The sequence below is a fragment of the Pteropus vampyrus genome, unplaced genomic scaffold (assembly GCF_000151845.1).
Source record: "Pteropus vampyrus isolate Shadow unplaced genomic scaffold, Pvam_2.0 Scaffold22, whole genome shotgun sequence".
Taxonomy (NCBI): domain Eukaryota; kingdom Metazoa; phylum Chordata; class Mammalia; order Chiroptera; family Pteropodidae; genus Pteropus; species Pteropus vampyrus.
Genome location: NW_011888803.1, coordinates 11265279 through 11291242, shown reverse-complemented (window position 1 = coordinate 11291242; position 25964 = coordinate 11265279). Strand labels below are relative to the sequence as shown.

The window sequence follows — 25964 nt, the reverse complement described above, 5'->3', positions numbered from 1 at the left end:
TGCCTGGTGAAGGGAGAACAGGGGTAAGCTATCATTTTCAGGCTGGCAAATCCACTCTGCAACAAAACAGTAGCAATCTTTAGTGACTTGCTTTGGAGAAATGTACCTTTTGCTTAGAAGGTAACAAGCAGACTCCATTTCTCTTAGTTATTTTGCTGGGGTTACTATCATTCTCTTTATTCTACTGTAACTTACAAACTCCCTGAAAACAGGAACCATATTTCACTTGTTTGATTAGTTTGTTTTTCAGCTGAGTATGAAGACTCAGTGACTCGGGCATAGTAAGAGTTATAATAAGTATCTAGTGATTATTCTTATTGTCTAAGGATAGTTTATCAACCAAGACTTGTCGCAGTTTATATTTCCCTTATAAGATGGATACTAGGCAGAATCATAAATTCCTGTATTCCACTACCATTTATTTCCCTTACTTCTAGTAGGCTGCCTGTGAGAGAGGGGGTTAGAAGACAGTGCAAAACTAAAATGAATTCTCACCTAATGATTATTCTTCTTTACAGAAGAACGTGTCTAAATCCTAAGCTTGTCTTTGAACTCATAAAAGAAGTCAGTATTGAGGTAGGCCAGTTCCCCAGTCAGTCTCTTCATCTCTGGTCACTTCATTTTCTTCCTGTTTTTCTCTCACTCCCTGCTCCAAATGCTATACTTTCATTACAGTGCCTGATACTTGTATTCATTCGATCTGCTTGACAGGGGAGAGTTTATTGAACATTTGCTATGGCATGGACTAAACAGGACAAGAAAGAATAATCAGTAAGCGAGAATTAATTTTTAAATTTTACCTTATATCTACCCTTAAAACACTCATAAAAGATGGGAAACATACATAAATAGGAAATAGGAAAACATACAATCAAAGATTCAACTATAGTTGAAACAATTAGATACCACTGCATAATGCTTTAAAGTTTGTGGAGCATTGTTACCATAAGTCGTTTAAACCATGCACTTGACTTTATGATAAGGATCAAAGCTCAGAGGAAAAAAAATAAGCTAAGTCACACGTCTAGCGATCAAGAGCCTGATCCCGTAACTGACACCAAACACGGTGTTCTTCCCACCGTCTGAAGTCTCCTTTCACAAAGGTCAACAGCTACAGTTCAGGGAATGGAGAAAGCAGGACAGGTGATGTGCACCTGAGTGACATGTAGGAACTGGATCAGAAGGAAGAACTCCAGTTGGGCAAGGGCGAGAGCAGAGAGGTCTTGAGTGAGGAAAAGTGGTGGGGCAGCAGGTTCCCCTGAGGAGAGAATCTTCATAGCCAAGAGGGAGATAAATTCAAATTAAGTGAGATAGAGAGAACATTTAGGACTTAAGATTCCAAAACGAAGAGTATGATTTTACTCACAAAAGAAAACGATTATTGATTCCAAAACAGAACACAAGCAATGTTTTAGGAAAATTATCTGGTGGGCCATGAGCGATACACTGGGGCAGGTGGAAGGGTGGGGAGACAGAATGAAGGCTAGGGAACCAGGCAGGACCCCTCTGCAGTTACTCAACAAGGAAGTAGTGAGGACCAGAGGACTGTTAGTGAAAATGACCAGGAATGAAGGAATTTCAGGAGAACTAATGGAAAATCTGACAAGCATTGGCTGATGGGAGAGACGGGCAAAGGAGAGAAGAAGCAAGTCAGACTGGTGAAAGGTTCTAATAAACAGTGAAAGCGCTAATTAACAAGTCCAAGTCACTGGAAGATCAACGAACAATCTGGTGAATTCTGCTCTTTCACTTTGAATCAAGGATGATTCATTAACATAATTAAGGTTTTATACCCTTACTAGAAGTTTGACGTAACCAAGTTTTGACTGAGTATTGCTCTCGAGAGTGAATCCAGTGGGAAAGCTAAAGGTGCTGATATGAAAAGGCCCTCTAGGTTCAGATCATAAAGACACATGGAAAGACACATGTTATGGAATCAATGAAGGTTTTTATGCTTGGGAGTGACATGATGTGGTCAGTGTGAAATTTTTAATTTAGAAATTTAGAATTTGCCGCTTTTTTAACAGCAGGGAAGATTCATTAGAAGGCAGAAATATACAAGGTAGGTAGGAGACCAGATCAATAGTCCAAAGGATAAAACAAGAAAGAAGGCTTGAAGGAAGATGTGACTGGGTGTGAGAAAAGTGGAGAAAAGCGAATACTTTTAAATATCATCACTTTAAGAACTTTCAAACAGGTATTCTGCTAAATAGCTTATGGGCATGGAATCTAGAGTTATTGAGGCATTGACCAGAAGGACTGGTGGCAGACTAGATGTTAAAGAGAGGCAGGACTCAAGGACAAGTGACCGCCCAAGTTTTGGCCACAGGGTCAATGGTGAAAATTGGTCATTGGAGGAAGGTGATGAGTGTGATTTTTAAAATGCTGAGTTTGCAGTACCTGTGGGCCATTTAGGTGGTGAGGTCTAGTAGTCAGCTGGAAATACAAACTGGAGCCCTGGGGAGAGGAGAATATATGAATGAGTTTGTTAGATTGTTCATTTTTGCTGCTGACCCTGTTTAATGTTACCTTTAAAGGTCTGTACTTGGTAATTTGGGAAAAAAATAAGTTATTTAAAATAAAGAACTAAATGTAGCCTGAGTGTAATGGAGTTCACTTGATACCTCTATTTCAGAAAATTTCCATTTAAAGTTGAGAATTTAATTTTTTATAAAGGCAATCAAGTTGACTAAGATAAAAAGTCTTATGTACGGGCACTCTCTCTCTCTCTATCTCTCTCTCTCTCTCTCTCTCTCTCTCTCTCTCTCTCTCTCTCTCTCTCTCTCTCTCTCTCTCTTTCACACACACACACACACACACACACACACCCACCAACTCTGAATGACTTCTACTTGTCTTGCCCAACTGGAGGTAAACAGCATTGGAAGTAAAGACTTTGTTTTTAAATAACTTCCAGCCTCCCTGTTGTAAGTGCTCATTGCCTTCCTCATTACCAACTGTCAACTGTCTAACAAAATGTGTTAAGGGCATATTATTCATTTTACTTCAGTGTATAAAAGCTACCCTTCCCACACTACTTCAACTTTAATTTGTGTTCTAAACTTAGTGAATATAGAAGAAACAGTGAATATATTTAGTTTACCAAGAGAGTTACCAGAAACATGAAGGAATTTCGGATGTGGTACGTTTTATATTTTTATAAATATCAATCTTTCCTTTGCTAGCTTTGATAAGTTGGAAAATGTATCCTTGGGGAATCTAACTGTGAAGAATATTTCCTGTTCTGTTTTTCTCTATGGAATTTATCTCCGTTTAATGTACTATATTATTACTTTGTCTATTTTCTGTATCTATCTACTAGGCAGTAAGCTCCAAGAACATTTTATCTGTAGGGTACACTGATGTATCCCCAACACTTAGCCTAGATAGTAGGGGCTTAGTAAATATTTGTTGAGTGAATAAATCACAGTCCTGTGATTATTATATTTCAAGAACTTAACATGTTTTTCCTTAGCAATCGTGACTCTATCTCCATGCTCCAACTTAATTCTGAACCATGATTTCTATTTATATACTCTAAAGAAATGCTTTCAGAACCTATATCATGGTGAGACCTTGAAAGGCACTGAAAGTTATTGATACAAAGGAATTAACATGGGGAAAACTGCAGCCAAGTGTCAACACCTCCCAAGTTCTCCAGGTGATTCCTCTGTCTAACTCTGTCTTAAGAGGAGGAGTTGGTTCTTCCTCTACTCATCCCACCCTGACTTCTGGTTTCCTTATCTCAATTCCTGTTTCAGCATCTGTTTCAGTCTAGGCTTCCTTTTGGTATTCTGACCCCAGGTTACCTGAGTTTGACATCTGTTGTTTTCATTGCTTAAGACTTTCTTTTGTGTGTGGTTAAACCCAGAGAATGCTCTGAGCCTGTATTTCTAAACAGACCACAGACTCACCAAACTTAAAATAATGAGGCAGATATTATAGGCTACTTTCCCCTCAAGGTTCATATTGTCCTTCCGTGTCCCCATTATAAAACCTAATAACTTCTTCACCAGCCTGTTTGCTGGGATAATCACAGTGACCACTTGTATTCCTTACTCAACATAAGTTTTTTTCCTGGTTAATTGAATTATTATACAATCTAAGACAAGAAAAAACTTTTATCATACTACAAAATTCATGTTAAGAATTAAATTAAAAGGACTTCAAACTTAAAAAAAAGACATGTTTTTTTAAAGTAACTTATGCCATAACTTTTCCATTAGATGTCTAAGTATATGTTAGAAAAAAATACTGTGCTTCTGTACTCTTTGTGAAACATAGCCAGTATATAACCTAGGTCATGGCTTCTTAAGTCATTGGATTGGTCTAATTTAATTCATAGGCCAAGGATTCCAAACCCATCTTCAATTGTATCAGTGGGGCACTGTTTGGCAAGGCCCTCATCATCTGCACAGAAGACAATTCGCTTGACAGCACTCCTTTCCTGGGCAATGACTCAAATCAGCTAGACTGAAAATAAATCTAAAGGGCACCCAGCTGTCATATAGCCACAAGTAACCCTCTGAGCAATAACTTGATTCATTTTTCCCTATTCGTACAATTGGTTCTGCAAACAGGATTGCAATCCAAGAAATGCATTTTCCTCCCACTGTGAAGAGAGAGCTTCTTAGTGTCCTAGGGCGGGCTCTATTGGATTCCTTTGCCCTTATGGGTATGGTAAACTGCACAGAGTGATTTCTTGATTTAATTTAACAAGAAATGGACATTTAAATTCAATGTACTATGTGAACCAGTTACAAACAACAGCTCTAAAATTAGAAAAAAACATTTTATCAAAGGAATGAGCATCAAAGTTTGAGGAACAGACAGGTACTAGACTGAATTTCTATGTCTACTGTTTATAGGCAACTTACTTGTTTTCATCGCAACATTTCTTAATTACTGTTTTTAACTTTCTTATGGAAAACTTTAAATATACACAAAAGTAGAGAGACTGGTATAATGGAGCCCATGTGCCCATCACTCTGATACAACCACCATGATACCCATCCCCGCTGGATGATGTGAAACAAATTCTAGATATCATATTTTACCTGTCTTTTTCAGTATGTATCTGTAAAAGATAAAAATTCTTTTAAAAATATAACCATGATATCATAATCATACCCAATGGTGTGCTGGTAGATTTTAACAACCAGTTCTCTGGGGGTGAAAAAAGGGCCCTGATTTGTAGTCGTTGCCAATTTCCATATCCATGATGTAAATACTCCTACCACGGCTAATTTCAGGGTACCAACATGACATCACTGAATGTGGAGTTGGGAAGTAATGTGCGGCACCACCATTATATAAGACTTCCCCTCTGTAGATACATTAGACACAAGTAACCTTAAGAACACAGATAACAGCAAATTAGTTTACTTCTAATAGTAAAATAATTAAGAAGTGATACATTTCGAGCATTAATTTTAAACTTTAATTTTAAGTCTGTATATTTTAATTTTTAATGGCTGTGTTTAACACCTGACTTGCAAAATGCCTGAAAATACAACAATCAGTTCTCGTCAGTTCTAGCATACCGCTGAATCACATTCAGATAATTAACAATTCTTGAATATTACCAACTATCCAAATTTCTCTGACATGTCTCTCTTTCCTCTTTTCCCCATATAAAATGTAGGGAAACATTTTAAACAGGAAGGAAAAAGGAGCTCTGCTTCAGAAAGCTACATCAAAGTGTTAGGCTTTCCACATGGTTCAGTGCTACTGTGTATAACTCAGTCCTCCGTTAAAGTCTGTTTCCAGGCGGTTACACTAGATGTCATCATGCACGCGTACCTTCATATTACTGGGAGTCATAGTAATGTTTTTATTTCACTTTCACTGCTCATCCCCAGGCCCCCAAGAGAGAGTTTAAAAAGGGGTAAGAGAAGAACTTGGCAGAAGGGAAAATAAGCCCTTTTCAGGTAGACGACCATGAACTAATGGAAGGTTCTATGAGGAAGATTCCTAATAAGTGAGATACCCTTCTGTGACTGTTATGTCCCACCATGGAAACTCGGTTTGTAAAAAGCCTTCTTTAAATGTGATTTCCAGAACTGAATATGGCAAGTCAGATGTGGTAGGGCCTAAGTAGGTGGTAAAGTGTGGGTTGCTGCCATCCTTGATGAGGATGCCAGAATGCACTGCACTCTTCCTTGAGCTCACAGTCAAGTAAAACTCAATTCCAGTCAATGAACCAGTGTCTATGACTACTCCAGACTCCAGTGTGCATTCATAGACCCCCCTCCCGCCACCCAGTCTGTTCCCAAACTGCCTTTCCAACATCATTTCCCACTGCCTTCAAACAAATCCTTTATTCCAGACAGGCCAGCCTACCCTCTGTCCAAAAAATACATACTGTTTTTATGTTTCAAACTTTTCATTATGAAAAACTCCTAACACATACAAAAGTATAAATAATAGCCTAAGGAAGCCTCGTGTACCCTTCGCCCAGCTTCCACAATTATCAACTTATATCACACCCATGCCCAGGATTGTTTTGAAGCAAATCTTGGATATATTATTTCACCCATGATTATTTCAGTACTGCATACTTTCTTTCCTGCACACCTCTGCTCAGACATTTCCCTTCCACCTTCTTAATCTTTCAAAATTGTATCTTGATCTACAAGGCTCAGCTCCAGTCTCACTTCCTACATTGTTTCCACTGAACTTTCCACTTAGTCATGTTTCCTTGGACATCTCTCCTATTGCCGTCCTGTTGTTCCTTACCTCTTAAACCATATACGCACAATGTCATTGGCCTAGAAGGAGGAAACCTCTCTCACTACATATACAGTGCAACAATAAAGGCTTAGTAGGGAAAGAACTAAAGAAAAACAATTTGGTCTTATTAAGTTTATTAAAATTTGGCACAATTTGAAATCGCATATTGATCGAATTCCTTATATGGATGAGGTCTCATCGTATAGAACAGGGTATGCTGACAGTACGATGGGGCAGAAAGAACACGGAACGTGGAGCTCAAGGCATGGGTTATTGACTTGGCCCTTCTGTTTGTGTGTTATTTTGGATATATTGACTGACTTCTTGGAGTTCGTTCATAAAATAAGAATTAACTGTAGTCATCCTCTCTCTTTCCCTCACTAGATTGTCAAAATCCAAAATCAAATGCCATCATATATAAAAAGATGGCTTTGCAATTGATAGGGTATATTGTTGATATACATCACTGTCTGTAAATGAAGGAATGGTTGGCCATATAACATGACAACAAGAAAAACTATTGCTTTGATTCCTGAGTGTATGAGAAGAAAACATGTAAACTCTTAAGAGGGAAAATTGGAATGTGACAGACAGTATAGGCTTCAGGTGGGGTTCAGAATCAACAAAATTAACCCTGGGAGTAATATAAGAGCAAATCCAGATTCCTTCTGTGACCTTGAAAACCCCTGCCTTATAATTAAAATAGACAAACTAAACTCCTAAAAAGAGATTGCAAAGGAAATGAGATATTTTGTCAGCTATTTAAGAGAAATTCCCATCATATTAAATAGTTAAAAGACAAAATTCAACATTCAATTCTCTCCTTTAAATGAAACTAGAATTATCCAATAAAATGGCTATAATTCTGAATGTATGCTTTCCTAGGACATTCTCAAAACTTTTGGCTTCTCAACTTTGCAATATGCTTTGCCAGAAAACAATCATTAATATCAAACTGCAAGCATTTACCACACTACACCAAACACTACTTAAGTTACAGTGGAACTGATGTCTCTTCTTTCTTCAGTAGAAAAGGGAATAGATAGCTTTCTCAAGAAAATACTGTTCTACAAACCACACTGCAACCTGAACTAGTGTCCTGTGAGAGGTTCTAAACCATCCACTGGAATGTTATTATTATGTTTTTCTTGCAAGTAAATATAAATTACAAGGGTTGGGGAAAAGACTTACATTTTACAAAACTCTAGATAATCTAGGACAACGCAAAAAAAAGGGTTTTTCAACTTTGGACATTAATACGATTTAGCAACAGTTGGTAAAAACAACAGCTGCTGCGCCTGGTAAATCCAAATAAGATTATTAGGTCAAAATCAGAGAAATACAGAGAAAATTTCAAAATTCCCAGCACACTGACAACTAAGCACCAAAGGAGAATCTCATTAGGAAAGGAAACATTTTGTTTAGAAAGATTTTTTTTTATAACTTCACCATGTGTGACATCTCTGAGGACTTCACTAGAGAAGAAAAACACAATCAAAAGGGTAAACTATAGAACAAGAGTTTCCTTTCTCTATTCCTCTTCCCATCTAAACAACCCCCACTGCACACATCAGGCAACTCTATGTATCCTTATATCTTGTTTTCCATAAATACATGTAAAGAGAGGTTTTTAAAAATCGTGATTTTTCTGTTGAAAAAGTACAAATGAGTAGTTGATAGATGGTCATGGGGATGGGGAGCATGGGACAGGGAATGCAGTCAGCAGTAATATAATGGCTATGTGTAGAGCCAGAGGGAAGATAGAGTAATCAGGGGGATCATTTCATTAACTATATAAATGTCTAACCAATGTACTGTATACTTGAAACTAATAATAAAATAATTTTTTTTTAAATTATGGTTTTTCAAAAATGATATATTATTAGAATAAACATTCTCTTGTATAGATCACTTTAAGATAATGAAAATACCAGTCACTGATTCAGTATACTTTCATACACAACAGGAAAAGAAACAAAGGCATTCTAAGACTTCCAACAAATAAAAATGAAGATTTTATACCATCTAGACATATTATTTTGAATACTGTAACCCATGATGATCAATTATCACATTGAATACTGCAACTCATGATGATCAATTATCACAAAAGACTTCAAAGTTAAAGTCTAATATCTCAAAATAAGAATTAAAAATGTAAAGACCATTTTTTTTTTACTTGCCCATTTGATGAATAATTCAAGGTTGAATTTCAGAGGATGTGGAGAATTAACAAATTTCAGGCTATAACAAAAACTGTTCTGATCAGATCCTGGGACTGCTATAATTTCTTCTAATTTGTCTGTAGTATTCCTTTTCAATTAGTAACTATACAAGCCTAATTTGTCAGCATTAATTAATCTGACTCTATTTAAAAAAAAAAAAAAACAAGAAAAAAAGTCCATTTAAGCCCAGTTACCTGGAAAACAAATTATAAATCATCAAAAGATAAATCAGGTGGAGCTTGCCCTAATCGTTTCTCCGAGGCAGATAAAACAAAAAGTACAGGGTGAGGACAAAGACACTAATAAGCAGCTGAGGTGAAACTGAAGTAGTCACATATACTCAGTGTATTGTTTAGTCATGGAAGGTGATGCTCATCATAAGATAACCATATGTTAAATATTCTTATAATCCCTTTATATCAGTTAACTTCTGTAATGTTCCCACAACTTCATGACATTGTCTCCACTTTACAGATGAGGCAACCGAGACAGCTATGTGACTTAACCTAAGTCCGCATGACAACTAGTAAACTCGTAATAGTAAAACTAGCATGAACGTGAATAATTTTCAAAGAAATCTTTGAGGAGAAAAGTAGCTCAGCTCAGTGGAATGAACAAAAGAGTAAACATGAACGCATTCATTCACTCACTCAGTCAGTCATGAGTGGAGCAGTAGAAGTCAGCAAAACGACTGAGTGTGAACTCTTACCCTTCCTACCATCCGTCTGAAGTTTGGCCAAGCTACACAGTCTCTCAGAATGCCAGCTTCGTAATTGTAAAAACAGAAATAATTCTACCTGGCCTACTTTCTACCTTCGCATTGGTGATAACATCAAATGCAATGGAAACTCCCTCCGCCCAGGAGGTATCAGAGAACAATTGCCCATAAAAGAGTAAACTTCTCAAAAATACAAGCTCTGTTCTCAAAACCTACTCAATATGCCCACAGTTTTCAAGCTATCTAGAAAACAAGGGGCTGTCCTGCAAAGAGTCATTATTCTTCTCATAGAACAAATAAGACTTCTCTCAAGTTTTTTCTCATTTCCAGTCAGAAGACATTCATTTTTAGAAGCTGTCTTGTCCGTTCTGGCTGCTTCAACAAAGTACCACAGATATGGTGGCTTTATCAACACATTTATTTCTCAGTTCTAGAGGCTAAGAAGTTCAATATCAAGGTGTCAGAAGAGTCAGTGTCTGGTGGGAGCTCGCTTCCTGGTTCACAGACAAAGCTGTTCTTGCTGTGTCCTCATATAGTTAGAGGGGCAAGGTCGCTCTCTGGATTCTATTTTATGGGCTCTACCCTCATGACCTAATCACTTCTCAAAGTTCCCACCTCCCAATACCATCACTCTGGGGATTAGGTTTCAACATATGAATTTGAGGGTAGGGGGAGATGCAAACTTTCAGTCTATAGCAGAAGCTATAATTTTCAAAGTTGTGCTATTATAATATATATTCACTGGTGATCTGAAATTTGACGATTTGGGGGACCCAATAAATAATCAGGAGGAAGTTAAATCTACTCCTATGAAAAACTGAAAAGTTAGAAGTTACAGAATTAGCATAGTTTGAGTTAAGTTTAATTGCCATGGGATCCCTGTGATGAAAGTTAATGGGAATATTTAATTCTATGACCTCTTTCTCAAATTTCTTTCATATTAGTCTCATCTGTTCCATTCTCACTGCCTTACTTGGTCTCCTAATATGATCTCTCTCATCTCTGACACATCTTCCATGCAGATGCCAGCATCACTTCCCAAAACAAATCTGATGTAACCTTCTGCTTCAAAACCTTCCTCGTGGCTCCTAGGCTTCTCCAGATGAAGCTCTGTGCTATTTTTAGGGGTAAAAATTCCTCTCCAAGCCCACCCCAGGCAGCAGCTGAGTAAGTCAGCACAGGCATTCCAACTCCCACCCCAGTGCTCTCCTTCTTTCATTCATGCCACAAAGGGAAAAAGTGATTTTGCTTGGGAGAACAACACCGTGAAGGTATTTAAAAAACTCAGAGTATGAGGTTGATTCCCAGTATACTTTCATATCAGTGTACGAACCATTGAAGCAGATATCAAAATTGGCAAACTATGGGTCATCAGGCAAAAAGAAATTAGAATTTAAAGCCAGAAGGAACTTCAAACCCTCATGTCATAATAGAACAGGCATATGGAACATTTAACTTCTTCAGCTCCAAAAATTTGACTCATGTCCCATGACTTTAGATTCTAAAATATTGTGCTAAGTTATTTTACCCTCTCTCTGCCCCTTAAACATAAAAAATATAAGCAACACAAACTTAAATATAATAAATGTAAAAAGTTTTCCAGAAGATGGATTTGATTAACTGGAATTATTTAATCTTTGGGTATTTCATTATGGATGTCTAAGAATATGATACATGAAGACGTAATTATATTAAAGAATGAAATGCATGTAGGAAGGTTCAAAACTACCTGTGGCATCTTCTCTCAAATCTTATGGAAAACATTAATTTCCACAATATCCAGAACATATTTAACTGTAATTCTAAAATAAGCATAAAATAAGTGCACATGAATAATTAACCATTTATTTTTAAAAATCCAATGGACAAGAGCAATACTGCAAGCTTTTCCTAACCAAGACAGATTTTAATTTAATTTACAAAAAACCTAATATAGTCTAAGTACTTTGAAGGGAGGAAAACGTAAGTTGGCAAATCTTCTCTATTGAAAGGTTAAGTTAATGCAAAATCAAGCAATAGGATTCATGACAGGTAAAAACCAAAGCCAGTCCAAGATTCCCACCCCTGTAATATGCCTCAGTAGATGTCTTTTGCAATGGGTTGGTTCTTTCTGTGGCACTAATTTCTGTACTATATCCTCTCCACAGGTCTGGTGAAGTGCAAAACAAAGGGAAAAATAGGGCCTGAATCGGCCTGTAACCCCAGTGCCCCTCCCAGTTGGGCTGGTCCAGTTCTACCACCAATAAAGAACAGAAAAATCTAGATTCCTTTTTAGCATTGTAAACCACGTAGGAGATGCTTATTACATCTGCTTTGTTCTCTATTTCTCTGGTGCCCGTCACCATAGTAACAAGGCACACAGATGGAAAAGTAGGCTAGAAGTACCCCAAAATGGGGGTGGGGATGGAGAATATAGAGGAAAGGGCCTTTCAATGATAAAGACAGAAAAGGCTAGGATTTCTTCCAGTGAAGGTGTCATGATATTGAGGGGCAATTCTAAAAGAAAAAGTAGGTTTTCTTTGTCTTTAAGAGAGCAACAATGGAAAGCAGCTTAAAAGTTCCAAATACACTAATGTTTGTAAGACGTAAGGTTGCTGGGCTTCAGAAATTTTAAAGCCAGATGTATTTAATTAGAAAATCTTGTATACAAATAGATACCTTTACACAGGATCCAATTTTGGAAATCACTTCGCATTCCACAATGTAAATAACTACTACTTAAAAGTTTGGGTTATTTTGTAGTTCTAAAAGTTAAGACATCTATAAAGGAAGTGTGGCTGGGAAGATAAGTTGATACAATGAATATTTTCTTGAAAGTGACAAGTTTATCTTCTAAGTTTTTGTATAAAATGTCCCAAGAGGAAATCACTGAATGCAGTGCATGTGTGCGTGCGTGCGTGCGTGTGTGTGTGTGGGGGCAGGGTGGGGGGGAGGTGACTGCTGTTTGACCAGAGGGAATCGCTACCCCTATTGAAACTGGAATAAGGCCTTTCCCATCTCCAGCCTCTCTGTTGTCTGTACATTCAGAGACTTTCAAAGGCACTGTCAGTCCCGAGCCACTCCTTAAAGCCATGCCATGCCAGTTTTATCTGTAAAAAAAGAGTAATCTTCCCCAGCCAAGATCTCCATTTTGTTGTGTTTTGTCCTTTCCTGCTGTCAGCCTGAGTCCTCCTTGCTCAGAATTTCCTAGGACATTTGAAATACTTGGGGTATTATTTATGTTGTTACTGGTCAGGGAATAAGAAAAGGAACCACACTAGTCACATTAGCTACTTGGGGAACTTTTACTCTATGCAAATAAAAATGGTGCATATACAAAAAAATGCACCATTTTTGGAGATGCTTTATAGACAATCGTTTCAGAAAATTTAACTCTCTATCTACTTAGATTTTAGTGGGAAAAGCAAGAGACAACTTTGTGACGTTAGTTCCTTGACTCAGCCACAAACTAATTGTGACACTGTGGACAATTTACAAATGTCTTAGTAAAAAGAAAGGACTGGATGGGTTCAGTCCCCAGCACCTTCACCAAACAAACAAACAAACAAAGGACTGGAATAGAATAAGGATATAAACTTGAGATGATATAAGAACGATTGCAAGCATATTAAAATGTTATGTATTTAAGTATGTGTGCATTATTCTGGGAAGACACTCAAGGATATCTATAACATTAAAAAGTTAAAAATCAATACATATTCTCTAAGGTCTCTTCCAAATAACTCTAGAATACCATGACTTGAATCAACTTACCCAAATAAACTCAAGGTTTTGAACTCAGATTGGTGAGCATAATATTCAGGTTGTCTCAAAGGTCCCCACCCAAAGAATGTTGTCCCTGATCACCCCATCTACTCCCCATCACCAACCACTCTCTAGCCCTTTACCCTGCTTTATTTTTTTCCATAGCACTTAGCACATGACATTATATCTTGCATTTGTTCACTGTCTAACTTCCTCCTTCTAGGATGTATGCTAAGTGCAAAAAACATTATTTCCTTTTTTTTCACAGTTGGACTTATTCCTAGTGACTGGCATGATGCCTGGCAAGTATTAAGTGCTCAAAAAAAAAGTCTGTTGAATGAATTAATTTTTTTAAATCCATAAAATGAAGCACAGCAGTACAAAAACTCAAATATATTATTTTTCTTTTTTAAAAGTCTGGGGGACCTGCTAAGAGCCATGGACTCTACTAAGCATTTTACAAGCATATCTATCTTACTTAATCTTCATATGATCACCTTAAGTCAAGCTTTCCAATCCTTAGAGTGTTTTATAAAATAACACATCTGGAAAAGGGAGCCAGGCAATATACTATAGAAAAAGTTGTTGCATTAAATGTCAGATCTGCCACTAACTTGTGGGGGTTTGCTACACAAGCCACATATCCCATTACAAACGTAGTTTCCACATTTGTATCATGGAGATAATACTTGCCCCATCTACTGCTAGTCATCGGGAGACTAAATGTGAACATAAATGCTGTGGTTTGTTAGAAGTGAGGTACACATCTATAATATGATAGGTAATGGTGGCGGGGGGGGGTCCTATAAAGTGTTTCAGGAGTGATTGGCTATAAGCTCTTGGGAGAAGGCAAGAGAATGATGTCATTTCACATATGCAGGAGCATCTAGGAACCAGGAGAGCCCAGTAAAATCTCCCTATTCAGTAGGGTGCCGGCTAGGTTTAACACCTCTTCCTTCATTTTGCCTTACTCCATCATAAAGAAAAAATGTCCCAAACCAAAACTTTTTGGTTGCTGTAATTCACAACCTCCTTCTAGGAAGAAATTAGCATTATTGATAAAACACTGACGGATATTTTTTTCAATAGAATTAAGACTTATTCATAGAAACCAGTTACCCACTGACCTAACTGACTATCAGTCAAGCGTCTGGTGATCTTTACCAATGTTAGTTTTGTATCCAGTGTAACAATGCATATTAAAAAAATTATATGCAATTTTTAACTTCTTTAGGAAAGTTTGTTCATGTGTTCTTAAAATAGATGATAGTAATTAAATCACTTTGATATCAAATTAGCTTGTCAGATATATATATATGAGTGATATACATTAACCATGCATTAATCCTATGGAATGTTACTGCCTACCAAGAGGAAATCCTTAAATTGGCTTTGTAGGGGCCTTCACCTTTAGAGTTGGTAGCTAACATGACTGAAATGTTTTCTTTAGCACTCAAAGCAGTTTATCTTCAAACAAGGCTATAGGGTTTACCTCCCTCCCTGCCTTTTTTTTGAGGGAGAATTTAACTCTGGAAGAATTTATTTTCAGATCATCAATTAACTCTTGTCTAAAAGTATCTGCTTCAAAACACCTGATGTCTTGTTGGTTCTTTCTAGCCATCTCCTTTTTTTCTCTTTCACATTCAGCTTTTTCCTACATTCTAAAAGAAAAGCAACCATCTCACTTGTCAGGAGTCTGCTTGGGGAATAAAAATCTCCAGGGCCCCAAGCAGAGGGCCATTTTGAAATACCTGTAGGGTTATAGATGTTAAGAAAGTGAATGACTTTCATGACCAAGAAACGAATCCTTTGGGGAGTCAGAGAAAAGTTTCCATTTCTTTGCTTCCAGAAGCACTGGAGGAAGATCTAATCAAGTTATTAGACAACAGAAAATTGAAAATCACTTTTATGATCACTCGCTAGATAAGTTCTGGCATATAACTCAGGAGTTTGAAAAATAGGGTGGAATTATGTTGTCTTTATTCCCATATACTTACTTATGTAACAAAATTTCTTAAGTACTTATATTTAAAAAGAAGCACTTGATTTAATATGAAGACTTGCTTATTCTAGCAATAAGTAATATTTGCTTATGTATAAATAAATGATTTTTAAGCCCCATGCATCTCCCTGAGATAATTTTCCAATAAAATTTTACCTATGCTTTATGATGATTTATTAAAATTTTAATAAATTTGTTGTTCTGGTCAATTGTATACTAGAAAAAAATCATAATCTAAAAGAAATTTTATTTAAAAGAAACTTATTGTCATAAGAACTTAAAAAAACAAAGATATAGTATTTGTGCACTTGTGTGTGTCACAAGAGTGTAAGGTAATCAATGAAAGATTTTCAAACATAATAATGTTATATCGGGAATAAGTTTTATAGGAGAAGAATGAGTTCGATGAGGGAAAAACTAAGTAAAATCCCTGACTTTTCTAAAAGAGCTTGTTCATGTGTTTTTTAAATGGATGATAGATATAAAATCATTTTTGTATTAATTTAGCTTCTATTGGGTACATTAACAAGAGTTTTTTAAATCAATATTTATAATATCAGAAATGTCATCTTTTACAACTATTTTAAATCATGATGAAAAATTTTAGATGAAAAACTGTTAACATGTATAAAGAGAGAACAGAGTTTTTCAAAATCCTTTTAGGAAGCACTGAGAGAAAAACATTCAGATGCTGTTCTAAACTATCTGAAAGCCAAGTGCGTGTGCTGCCCATGTAAAATTTGGTCAAATTTTGGTTAAATTGATTTCTAATAGAAAGACCAGGATTATTTCTAATAGAAAGGCCAGGATTATTTCAGAAATGGGCAAAAACTGTCTCAAGGTCTCCTACAAATTGTCAAATCCAGAACTCTGAACATATTATATACTCAATAAACACTAGCTCATTGATAAAATATTTTGGCCATTCAACTGATTATTAATAACATACCTTTCTACTTCTAACTTTCGAGGAGAGCTTTCAAATTTAAGCAAATACCAGTCAAAGGTATGTTAATGAAACAAAGCCCTGGACTAGGCAAAAAGTATACCGAATTTTACTCCCTTATTTTTTTCCCAGATTTCCACCATATCTGCCAAATATGGCACCTGGTCCAGGAAGCCATGCAAATGAACAAAATAATCTTTATCATGAAAGAGGACCCAAAAGAAGGCAGGGCCATTATCTTGCATAGATATTATAATAAGAGTACAGGCTTAGAGGCTCAGTACAGTGGGGAGAATGAGGAGGAGTTCTTGGGGGTGATAGGCAGAGGGAAAGTGTATTGAATGGTCTTCTAGAATCAGTATGCTTGAACTTATTTTCAAAAGATGGCAGGTGTTTGACAAGAGGATCCAAGCCCCCTAGATAGAGGGAAGGAACACAGCCATGGAGTGTAGCCATCACCCTGCCTGTACTGTAGACAGTTTAGGATGGCTGGTATATGAAGGTGTGCTTGTGGTGCAGGCTATGTCCATGGTGCATGCACTGGTGATCAAAAAATGACAGGGTAGCAAGAGGTAAAGCTAGAGAGTTGCAGAAGCCAACAAAGGAAGACTATTACATGGCTCACCAAGGAGTCTGGACTTGACCATCTGGCAAAGCATGTCATTAAAGGGTTACTACACTGGGCAGTGATGATATGAGATTTGCCTTTCAGAAAGATTACTTCTCTGTGGTGTAGACAAGAAATCTGGGGGGTAGAAGATAGGAAAGACTACAAACTGAACTTGGTTGGAAGACAATTAGCAGTGATCCTGGAAAAGACTCAAGACAGCACAAGCTCTGGAGGGAAAGTGTTGATGGGAGGAAACTTAAGAATATGGACTCTGGTTAAGCTGCTTACCAGTTCTATAAAGAGCAGTTTAAGAGGGGATGGGGCGAAGATAAGCCCAGAATGATTTCTAGGTTTCTCTGGGTCATGTAATTTGGTCAACAGTACTGTTATTTGCAAAATAATGGAATCTAAAGTTAATAGCAAGTTTTGGGAAAAAGAAAGTATCTTCAGTTTGCTAACTCCAGGTCCTTGTTTATTCCAGGAGGCAGGTACTATAGGTATTATTAACCCTATTGTATTCTCTAAGTGGTAAAATTACTTGCCAATATCACATATAGCAGTTTGGGAAGCTTACTACAAACCAGGTTCGAGAGCAGGTAAACAGGGAAACAGGTCTCTGCTTTCACAGAACTTATATTTTGGTAGGAGGCGAAGGCAATAGAAGATAAACAAACTAGCAGACAATAAACCAAAGTCTGAAAAACTATGATGGAAGCAGGTGTGGGGAGTATGAGGACTTTACCTGAGGTGGTCAGGGAAGATACCTCTGAAGTAACATTTGAGTTGACTCTTCATTGAGGAGAAGGAAGCAGTCATGCAAATTCCTAAGGGAAGAAATTCCAGGCAGGGAACAATCGAGAAGTCCCTGAGGTAGTTACTAGCGTGGCGTGCCATGAGGGAGGAATTCCAAATAGATGGCAAGTGGGGAGCAAGAGAAAGTCTTGCTTCCAAGGACATTCCTGGGAAGGTGAAGGTGAAAGACTTGTGACACGTTTGGGCAGCGCTAGCACAGCATAAACTCTCATAAGCCTGGGAACCTGACCACCATACACAACACTGCATCTGAGACTGCATCATGATTCACAAACACCTTGGAAGACAAGTCACTGCTCGGTTGAGGACTGTCTATTTTGGCATTGAAAGAGGGCCAGGATCAAACTTACTTAGTTTTGTCTAGAGAGATGAACTTTAAAATCTTTAGATGAACGGAATTCCTCTGAAATGTATCCACTGAGAACACGAAACCACCTGCAGTCCAATGGCAGGCAGCTGTGCCCTCGAGGCTCAGGAATGCCCTACAACGCTACGAGGAAGCAGAGTGCCCCCTGACACCCTCTAAGGCTCTAAAAGGGAGTAAGGAGGCAACATTTTCCCCAAGGATCCCTAATTAGCTCGGCTGGACAGGGCAAGGAGAAATGGCACCCCACTACCAATGTGTGGAGTTAGGCAAATCTGAAAACCTTGGAGGAACTGGATGTTGGAGCTGCCCACCGGCCCTGAGTTAGGCCATCCCAGGCACAGCAGTCCAGTCCACTCTGCAGAACACACTGTCCACACTTCCCATCCCTGGGTCATTTCCCACTGTTGCTTTATGGGCTACTGATTCTTCTGCCAACAATCTTTCATATGGCCTCTACTCAGCCAAACGGCTTCAAACTCCACTTGCTAAGGGTGATGCAGATCAACCCTCTGATCCTCTCCGAAAAGAGGTAGAGCCAACTTTCTCAGATCCATCTGCTTGGTGTATCAAAAAAGTATCTGAATTTAAAGTCTACCAATATAGCATGAATAAATTGTAAAAGAATTACATTATTCCTGAATTATGTTGCTCCTCTCAGAGTATCATACTGAGAAGTTATATATTATATACACTTATTTTAAAGATGGCTCCAAACCTTATGAAATTCCTTCTTCGCAATGGTGTTGGAAACTTGTGGCACATTCTTGTCCCTGTCTAAGGGTTGGCTCAGCTCCTGTCTGAGCTCATTTCAAACCACACTTCTGCACCATCTCTTTACTTAGGCTTGCTGGCCGGTTTTTTGTTCCTAATATCACCTTTTAACCTCCAACCATAAGACATTTGCACATGGTTTCACAGTACCTGTATGTCTCCTTCCTGACAACTTTCATAGTGGCAATTTTCCTTTTTTTTTTTTTGCTGGCTCCCCCAGTAACCTGCAACCTCCATGATGGCAGGCACCATGTCATTTTTGCTCACCACTATAATCCCAGAAGCTAGCACAGTGTCTGGCACACAGTAGAAGCTTACTAGTTGCTGGAAAAAAAATACTATGAAATATACTCAGTGGTGGAAACGTTTCAGCTTCTGAGAGTGGATCAGCCCAAAATCATTTAAATCAAGGCTGAGGAGGGTTAAGGCTGAGCTGTTTTATTTAAAAAAAAAAAAAAAAAAAAATTTTAAAACAATTTAATAACACTCATTCGGATATTTATGGAGGTGACCAATTTTAAAACTTTTTTTTAATGGAATGAGTTCATTTTTAAAAAGGTTCACCCAGATTAGGCCAAATTAAAAAAGAAAAGCCACCACCTACTTTATCAGGCATAGTATTAAGCACTCTATGCACATTTTATTTCATTTAATCTTCATACCTGATTTTTACTCCCAGTTCACAGATGAGGAAACTGAGGATGTGAGGAGCTAAGGTTGCATACTGAGTAAGTGGCAGAGCCAAGATTCGCACCCAGGTCTATTTGATTCCAAGAGCTATGTTTTTAATCTAAGGGCATGTTTTAAACTAAGAAATAAATGCTGACATTGAGCAATAATGTGTTGCTCCTTCTCATGAAAAGGTACGAGACTATGGTCTGGTACTACCAACTGGGCAAATGCCCAAGTATTTAAAATAGGATTTGGATACCAATGATGTGGCAGCAGAGAAACTAGACAATTCATGAAAGAAGAATAAGGAGAAATAGAAACTAACATTTACTGAAAGCTTGCTTTATGTCAAGTACTGCATTTGATGCTTTAATGTGTATTATTTTTCTTAATCCCAAGAGTCCTATGAGATAGGTAACATTAGTCAAGAAAAAGAGGTGTAGAATAACTGTAGTGTTTGGCTACCCAATGTTCATTCCTCCCTTTCTTCTTAAGGACGTAAACCTCCCACATTTTAGCTGGGCATAAGGCTGTCTAGAATAAGGACAACATTCCCCAGTCTCTATTCCATTATTAAGTTCTGGCCGACAAGATATAACAAGAATTGTATGACAGCCTCAGAAAATTCCCTTAAGAGACCTGCCATAAGAAAGGCTTTCGCCTTTCCTCTGTCTCCTTCCCATCTGTCTGTCCTTCCTTCCTTCCTTCCTTCCTTCCTCCCTTCCTTCCTTCCTTCCTTCCTTCCTTCCTTCCTTCCTTCCTTCCTTCCTCCCTCCCTCACTCTCTCCCTTCCTTCCTTCCTTCCCCAATTCTACTACTTGGAACCTGGATGTAATGGCTAAAGCTTCGTCTAGGACCATGAGGTAGAGGGTCTCACCTGATATATGGTAGATCTAAAAGTGGAACCAGTCTACGTCTCAGAAGACTGTAAAACCATCATACCAGTCCTAGATTGTCCATGAACTTTTTTTTCATATGAAAGAGAAACAAAATTCACTGTGTTTAAGCCACTGTTCTTTGCGGTCTATGTAATTGGCAGCTAATCTTAACTTATCCAGCAACTCATTCAAAGTGATGGTGTAGGGTTCAGACCCAGACCCATAAATTTGTAAAGTCTATGCTCTTAGGTAGAAGCCTGAAGAATTCCTGCTTATAATTTGCAATTGATTTGGCAGGGAAGGGTGTCAAAATGCTGAAAAGGAATTTAATAGAAGAAGAGAAGGAAGGTTTGAATACGCTCTCAAATCAGCATACCTGGGAATCAATCAGAAGGAATATGCTACTTGACAGTGAAGAATTTAGACTCCATCAGAGATGGGTAGAGGAAGATCTCAAGCACCTGCATGGGGCTGGAAACAGAGAAATAGAAGCTGTAAGGCTGGTGGCTTCTGTCAAAGATTCTGTAGGCTGAGGAGTAGGCACTGCAGAATGGAGCCCTGAAAATGGCCACAGGATGAGACAGACAAGAGTTACAAGGGACTCTGAAATTCAAGGATACACAATCTGGAAAGGGACAAGCGGAATCATGTGACCCATATAAAAGACAGCATAAAGGTCAACAGGCAAAAGGAAAGGTCAAAGTTGAAGCTCTGTCGACTTGTTTTTATTCACTTCCTTTATACGGGTTCAAAAGAGCATTAAAGTGAATTTCAATTATGTTACAATTGAGCAGAATCCTAAATGAAAGGAAGTCATAGAACAGGGAGTTTACTATTATCCTTTGCTAAATTTCTAAATGAACAGCAGTGATAAGAACTAAGAAGAGAGATTCAGTGACTGGAGTTAGGCCTAATTTTATTTAAGATCAACCTTAATGACCCAGAAAAGGAAAAATAAGTTATATCTGCCCAAGATATTATTTTAAACACTAAGAAAAACTAAGTCATAATAAAATTACGTAGGAAATTTAAAAAATACAGATGGGAATGAAAATAGGCAATTGAAATAAAAGAAAAGGCAGCAATATGAAAACAGACATGGCACAAATTAAAATACATTTTAAAATAGGTGTAATAAATTCTACAGTATAATTAGGCCTTCCAAATTTCTTTTGTCTGGTCACAGGTCTAAGCTGCTGCAGGATCCTCTACTCTGGACAACAAGGAGAAACATGCATTCTATATAAAATGCAATGCAAACCATTCCACCAAGTCTGAAGTAACATGACAGATTCTGCATACATTTGTTGCTGAAAATATCGGTGTAGGCTAGAAAGATGCTGGAAAGGAATAACAAAAATAAAATTTTGAAATTCATCTTGAGATGAAATGAAAATCAGGGATTAGATTAGATAAACTACTTTTGTATGGGCAGTAAAAAAAAAAAATCAAAAAGAAACACAAAAATACTCAGATGCCATCAAAAAGGTTTTGAAATTAAAAAATAAAAACTTGTTTACAAATTAAAACTTTGGTTAAAGCAATAATCTTCTAAATATTAAAATATTTCTCCCTTTCAACTTCCAAAACCAAAACAAAACAAAAATCAAAAATTTCAGGCCACTGCAGGAAAATACCCAGTCTAAAAAAACTTGGAAGGATAATGTAATATTATTCTGCACTCAAAAGAAATGAGCTAACAAGCCATGAAAAGGCATGGAGGAAACTTAAATGCATATTACTAAGTGCAAGAAGTCTACAGACTCTAATGATTTCAACTGCATGGCATTCTGGAAAAGCCAAAATTATGGAAATAGTACAAATATCATTAGTTGCCAGGGGTTGAGGGGAGAGCAGGATGAATAGGTGGAGCAGAGAGGAATTTTTAGGGCAGTGATACTATGAAATACAGTATCATACTCTGATGATACTATAATGGTGGATACAAGTTATAATCTATTTCTCCAAACCCACAGAATGTACAGCACCAAGAGTAAACCCTAATGTATACTATGGACTTTGAGTGATGATGTGACAGTATAGGTTCATCCATTGTAACAAATGTACTGCTATGATGGGGGATGTTGATAATGGGGCAGGCTATGCATTAGTGGGGGCAGGAGTTTTACGGGAAATCTCTGCATTTTCCTCTCAATTTTGCTACGAATCTACAACTGCTCTAAAAAATAAAGTCTATTAAATAATAAAAACGGAGGATCTGGTATTCTTTTCAAGTTATACTGATTAGGGCCCTTTTCATTTTAGTTAATGTTGCTTTCACTCTGAAGATTCTGAAGAATGAAATAGCAATGGGGAATGGTCTTAAAAATGCAAATCTTAACAACTAGACAAATGAAATAACTCCAAATGTGAAAATATTCACATTAGCCTGGAATGTTGGAACACCTTTCCAAATGAAGAAACAGAATAAGTTTGGAGAATAGTGTATTTAATTCTAACATGTAGATTTTTTTTCTACAATAAAAACATTTTGTGGGTATAGTAAGTAAGTATAAGAAAAGTGCCATGATTCAACTGTACACTCAGTGACAACTCTGCCCCTTCACTCTCTGAACTAAGGGAATATCAGATCTGTTAAGGCTTATATTCTTAAGTCACACAGGCCCAATTACTTAAGAGATTAGCTGTCATTTTATATTCTTTTCAAGAGCGAAGCTGCGGACTAAGAAAGCCAGGGGCAAAAGAAAGTCACCCTGGCGCTCTCAACTCTCAAAGAGCATTTAGGGTTTTCAGGAGGTGTAACTTGACACATTAAGGGTACTGGAATTGTTAAACAATTATACTGAAGTTTGTCTTCTTTTGTGTGCTTCAACCCTACACAGGTTTAGGACACAGGACAGTGTGACAAAGACACATGCCATTTAATTTCTTCTTAGAAAGCGGTGGACAAATTGCCTATTTTAAGTTGGCTGCAGATTTGCAATTAAAATTTTTCATACTGACATATTTTTACATAATTTTTAAAAAAAGCTTTTAGCAAGGAAAATTTATTCAAAGAAGTTCACTTATACTTTGTTTTTAAATTTAGGTTTGTCCTCTTTTTGCGGGGGGTGGGGAAGGGATGCTGCATCTTTCTGATCACAAAGAAAGGTCTTCCACAAATGTCATCTGACTAAGGGCAACCTATGGACTTTGGGAAGTCAGTTGAGGACACAGAGTAATGAGCCAACAACGAGCCTCCTCCTCCCTTCTGATCTCTCAGCACCTGCTCAACTGCAGCCCAGGAGGAGGAAACTCTTAGCTTCTCTCTCTATATGGGTATAGGTTGCCCCCTTCTCTAACGAACGTCGACACCATCATCAAATTGTAGGCGTACAATGAGTATCTAATGAGCATAAAATGATTGTCAACAGTGCCAGGACAAGGGGCAAACGAGAGCGACCGAAGGCAGACGCCCTCAGGAGAGATCTAATCACCTAGGAAGGCGAGACTCCAGACTGGAAAACCAGAACCCTGTTCCCGCACCGCCCCAGGACTCACACTCAGGTGCAGCGCCCAGACCGCTGGGGTAGAGAGGGGACCGCCTCGTTGCGGCCGGGGACAAGGGAAAAGCGAAGCCATGACTCACCTCTCCGGCCGAGCCACCTGCCCGCAGGCCCGGCTCGCAGGTGAGGCGTGCACAGGTAACCGCACCTGCTCGGCCAACCCCACCTGCTGCGTCCCCCTACCCCGTCCTCCGCCTCCACTACCTGGGTCCTCCTCCGTGAGTCGGGGGCGTACCGCTCCGACCTACCTGCGCGACTCCAGCCGCGGGCGCCTGCTGTCCCCGCCGTGTCCGCCCCGCGCCAGTCGAGGCGAGCGGGTGGCGGCCGGGCGCCCGCACTTTCTCGACTGCCCGCCGCTGCGGGCTCAGCGGGAAGCCCCAGCGCTGGCCGGCTCGCCGCCTCCGACCGGCTCCATTGTGACGCGGCGCCTTCCGCCGGCCAATCGCCGCGCCGCGGCGCGAACCGCTGACTAAGTTCGCGGGTGGAGGAGGAGGGGACTGGGCGGAGGCAGGGGGCGGAGGCAGGAGGCGGAGGCGGTGGCCTCGGGGTGGCGGTGTTGGAGGAGGAGGAGAAGGAGGCGGAGGAAGAGGAGTAAGAGGAGTAAGATGGGAGAGCGAGGATGAGACTCTTTCGGTCGGTAGCTGTTTCTACTGTTAAAAACCCGGGCGCCCTGGCCCGGGTGTTTGCCCTGCCCAGCTTTGGGACTGCGGGCGCCGGTGACTCACCCCGCCCGATGGAAACAAAACGCAGCTGCCGTCGCCCGGGCGCGCGCCATGTGGCCGCCCCGGCCCGCTCGCCACGGCCTCTGGTCCGCGGGCAGCAGCGCACAGCTTACACGTCTCTCAGGGGGCTGCAAAGAGCGGGGCCTGTTTTCAAGAGACGGGAGGGAGAGGGGCTGAGGGCCGCCCACCAGAGGCACTATGCAAGGGACTTTGGAAGTACAGTATTTGTGTGTCAGCCCCCGCCTTCTCACGTGTGCACCCTCGAGTAACTCGAGATTTACATAACGTCTGTTGGGCCCTGAGGGAAGGCTCGGGCGGAGCACGTGGAACCTACCTTTCACACACAAGTTCCTTTACCTCTCTTTACACCGCGTGCTTTGGAAGGCTGCAGGGCCGAGATTTTGGGGGAGAGTTTAAACTAAACGGCTTAAGTTAGGATTCTGGGCCTGCAGTACCATTTGGCTCTCTCAAATGTCCTTATCCTCGGGATGGCGAGGGAACGACATGGTATAAGGGCCATCCTGTACTCGTAACCAGCGTTTAACCGCTGATAAAACTGCAGGTCTACCTCACCTACTGTCCCACCAGGTTCCCTCTGCAGTTAAAGGGCCCTGCATTTAATTAATCCACACTCAGGAATATGGGGGACTTAATATTTTTATCATCCTTATTCAGCCCCATTCTCATTCCCACCCCAAATTTAACTCAGCTTTTTGCACAAACTATCGTCTTCAACAATGATTCAATTAGACATTTGTATCTCTGAATTGCTATGGCGATCGCATTCCCATTTTTTTAAAAAAAAGTTTGTACAGGGACCTTACAAAAAGTAAATGAAGACTATTTTTGGATACAAAGGAAAGGCCTTTAGTTTGTTAAAAGTGTTAACCAGATATAAGGAGGTCGAAGCATCTTTCTGTGATCTGTAGATTATAGATCCTCATTAAACAACTTTACCTATGATAGTGTTGTCTTCAGTAGTTTGTAATGTCGTTAGAAATAAACTTGAGAATTTTTATCATTAAAAAAAAGTAAATGAAGACTATAAAACACTCGACATTGGGGCATATGTGATTAGTTTGCGTAAATGGGAGTAAAGAAAGTGGCGCAACTGAGTTATGTGAGAGTGAGTTGTGTCCCACAAAGACCGTTCAGATTAGGACCCCAATTTGAATTACCCTGAGAGAGAATAAGAAGCCTGTCTTTATGACACTTCTCTGTTCTTTTCTTGCCCCTGCCATTCTGGGTTGGCAGCTGT

General features: G+C 39.0%; 1 protein-coding gene across 3 annotated transcripts in view; it reads right to left on the bottom strand.

The window, feature by feature from the left end:
* LRRC8B (leucine rich repeat containing 8 VRAC subunit B) overlaps positions 1 to 24445 on the bottom strand; it is a 66260-nt gene extending 41815 nt beyond the window's left edge. The window contains exons 1-3 of one of the 3 annotated variants that reach the window (XM_011355611.2): positions 24233 to 24445; positions 20855 to 20949; positions 2401 to 2457 (exon numbers count right to left, since the gene is read on the bottom strand). The gene's annotated coding sequence lies outside the window, so the exon portion shown is untranslated. The remainder of the gene's footprint in view (positions 1 to 2400; positions 2458 to 20854; positions 20950 to 24232) is intronic. The other 2 variants (XM_011355610.2, XM_011355612.2) reach the window with 2 other exon arrangements.
* Positions 24446 to 25964: the final 1519 nt, after the last annotated feature.